This window comes from Eschrichtius robustus, chromosome 9 (genome assembly GCF_028021215.1).
Source record: "Eschrichtius robustus isolate mEscRob2 chromosome 9, mEscRob2.pri, whole genome shotgun sequence".
Taxonomy (NCBI): Eukaryota; Metazoa; Chordata; class Mammalia; order Artiodactyla; family Eschrichtiidae; genus Eschrichtius; species Eschrichtius robustus.
The window spans coordinates 117,788,767-117,792,836 of NC_090832.1; positions in this window are offsets into that span (position 1 = coordinate 117,788,767).

Sequence of the window (4,070 nt, forward strand, 5' to 3'; positions counted from 1 at the left end):
AACAAACTAGGTGAGGCATATATGGAACTCTTACCTATCTTCACAACTTTTCTATAAATCTAAAGTTATTCCAAAATAAAGGTTTATTTGTAAAAAAGAAAAAATAACGATGCAATACAGCTTAAAGGAGATCTTCCTAAAATATAATTTATATTTAAAAAATCAGGTAATGACTCAGTTCTCATGGCTGGTCAGTGAGAGTGGGGGCAGGGGTGTCCCACTGCTGTGCCCAGGCATGGGCAGGGCTGAGGATGGTGCCTAGTAACAGGACTCTGACCTCTGGCTGTCACTCCTGTTTTCTGCCGTTTTATATATACACATAAATATGTACATATATATACATGTTTGCTTTTTTATGATATAATTTACCCTTTTAAAATGTACAATTCAGTGGTTTTTAGTAAATTCACAAGGTTGCACAACAATCATCACTATTTAATTCCAGAACATTTTCATCACCCCACCCCAAAAAAAAGCCCATACCCCTTAATTAAAGGTTACTCCCTATTCCCCCCTCTGCCAGCCTCTGGCAAATACCAATCAACTTTTTCTCTATGGATTTGCCTATTCTAGACATATCATATAAGTGGAATCATACCAAAAATATATATATATATAAGGTAATGTTTGTTTACCATAATCCAGAACTACAATGGAGCTGCTGAAAGTAACTGTGATCTTCCAAACAACTGTAATAATAAAAGTTCCCTTTTGGGACTTTCCTGGTGATGCAGTGGTTAAGAATCCGCCTGCCAATGCAGAGGACATGGGTTGGAGCCCTGGTCCTGGAAGATACCACATGCCGTGGAGCAGCTAAGCCCGTGCACCACAACTACTGAGCCCCCATGCCACAACTGCTGAAGCCCGCGTGCCTAGAGCCTGTGCTCTGCAACAAGAGAAGCCACCGCAATGAGAAGCCTGCACACGCTGCAATGAAGAGTAGCCCCCGCTCGCCGCAACTAGAGAAAGCCCGTGCACAGCAACGAAGACCCAATGCAGCCAAAAATAAATAAATTACAAATAAATAATAAATAATCAAAAAATTTAAAAAGTTACCTTTTATTGGCTGCTTACAGTAGGCCAATCCACTAACTCACTGCATCCTCACAACAATCTTAAGAGATAGACAGTATTGTGCCCATTGGCTAGATGATGAAAGGGACAACATTCCCCCGTTTACACCACTCTGATTATCTAGTCCAAATGTATCAATTAAGGAAACTAGGAAATTTAGGAAACAAGGTGACTTTATCTCTTGGGTCACATTAATAAAAGTACACTATAGGTGAAGAAACCAGTCTTTTATGCATCCGCAGCCATAATATGTTTAATTTTGGTGAAAACACTTTAAAGCTATAAACTGTCTGTGAGGGAGAATGGCATGGGAAAATCTAGGTCAAGAAACAGCTGTAGCCCACCACCAGTCCCTCCCATCAGGAAACCTGCACAAGCCTCTTAGATAGCCTCATCCACCAGAGGACAGACAGCAGAAGCAAGAAGAACTACAATCCTCAAGCCTGTGGAACAAAAACCACATTCACAGAAAGATAGACAAGATGAAAAGGCAGAGGACTATGTACCAGATGAAGGAACAAGATAAAACCCCAGAAAAACAACTAAGTGAAGTGGAGATAGGCAACCTTCCAGAAAAAGAATTCAGAATAATGATAGTGAAGATGATCCAGGACCTCCTCGGAAAAACAACGGAGGCAAAGATCGAGAAGATGCAAGAAATGTTTAACAAAGACCTAGAAGAATTAAAGAACAAACAGAGGTGAACAATACAATAACTGAAATGAAAACTACACTAGAAGGAATCAATAGAATAACTGAGGCAGAAGAATGGATAAGTGACCTGGAAGACAGAATGGTGGAATTCACTGCCATGGAACAGAATAAAGAAAAAAGAATGAAAACAAATAAAGACAGCCTAAGAGACCTCTGGGACAACATTAAACGCAACAACATTCACATTATAGGGGTCCCAGAAGGAGAAGAGAGAGAGAAAGGACCAGAGAAAATATTTGAAGAGATTATAGTCGAAAACTTCCCTAACATGGGAAAGGAAATAGCTACCCAAGTCCAGGAAGCACAGCAAGTCCCATACAGGATAAACCCAAGGAGAAACATGCTGAGACACATAGTAATCAACTTGGCAAAAATTAAAGACAAAGAAAAATTATTGAAAGCAGCAAGGGAAAAACGACAAATAACATACAAGGGAACTCCCATAAGGTTAACAGCTGATTTCTCAGCAGAAACTCTACAAGCCAGAAGGGAGTGGCATGATATACTTAAAGTGATGAAAGGGAAGAACCTACAACCAAGATTACTCTACCCAGCAAGGATCTCATTCAGATTTGATGGAGAAATCAAAAGCTTTACAGACAAGCAAAAGCTAAGAGAATTCAGCACCACCAAACCAGCTCTACAACAAATGCTAAAGGAACTTCTCTAAGTGGGAAACACAACAGAAGAAAAGGACCTACAAAAGCAAACCCAAAATAATTAAGAAAATGGTCATAGGAGCATACATATCGATAATTACCTTAAACGTGAATGGAATAGATGCTCCAACCAAAAGACAAAGGCTTGCTGAATGGATACAAAAACAAGACCCATATATATGCTGTCTACAAGAGACCCACTTCAGACCTAGGGACACATACAGACTGAAAGTGAGGGGATGGAAAAAGATATTCCATGCAAATGGAAATCAAAAGAAAGCTGGAGTAGCAATACTCATATCAGATAAAATAGACTTTAGAATAAAGAATGTTACAAGAGACAAGGAAGGACACTACATAATGATCAAGGGATCAATCCAAGAAGAAGATATAGCAATTATAAATGTATATGCACCCAACATAGGAGCACCTCAATACATAAGGCAACTGCTAACAGATATAAAAGAGGAAATCGACAGTGACACAATAATAGTGGGGGACTTTAACACCTCACTTACACCAATGGACAGATCATCCAAAATGAAAATAAATAAGGAAACAGAAGCTTTAAGTGACACAATAGACCAGATAGATTTAATTGATATTTATAGGACATTCCATCCAAAAACAGCGGATTACACTTTCTTCTCAAGTGCGCATGGAACATTCTCCAGGAAAGATCACATCTTGGGTCACAAATCAAGCCTCAGTAAATTTAAGAAAATTGAAAACATATCAAGCATCTTTTCTGACCACAACACTATGAGATAGGAAATGAATTACAGGGAAAAAAACGTAAAAAACACAAACACACGGAGGCTAAACAATACGTTACTAAATAAACAAGAGATCACTGAAGAAATCAAAGAGGAAATCAAAAAATACCTAGAGACAAATGACAATGAAGACACGACGATCCAAAACCTATGGGATGCAGCAAAAGCAGTTCTAAGAGGGAAGTTTATAGCTATACAAGCCTACCTCAAGAAACAAGAAAAATCTCAAATAAACAACCTAACCTTACACCTAAAGAAACTAGAGAAAGAAGAACAAACAAAACCCAAAGTTAGCAGAAGGAAAGAAATCATAAAGATCATAGCAGAAATAAATGAAATAGAAACAGAGAACAATAGCAAAGATCAATAAAACTAAAAGCTGGTTCTTTGAGAAGATAAAAAATTGATAAACCATTAGCCAGACTCATCAAGAAAAAGAGGGAGAGGACTCAAATCAATAAAATTAGAAATGAAAAAGGAGAAGTTACAACAGACACCACAGAAATACAAAGCATCCTAAGAGATTACTACAAGCAACTCTATGCCAATAAATTGGACAACCTGGAAGAAATGGACAAATTCTTAGAAAGGTATAACCTTCCAAGACTGAACCAGGAAGAAATAGAAAATATGAACAGACCAATCACAAGTAATGAAATTGAAACTGTGATTAAAAATCTTCCAACAAACAAAAGTCCAGGACCAGATGGCTTCACCGGTGAATTCTATCAAACATTTAGAGAAGAGCTAACACCCATCCTTCTCAAACTCTTCCCAAAAATTGCGGAGGAAGGAACACTCCCAAACTCATTCTATGAGGCCACCATCACCCTGATACCAAAACCAG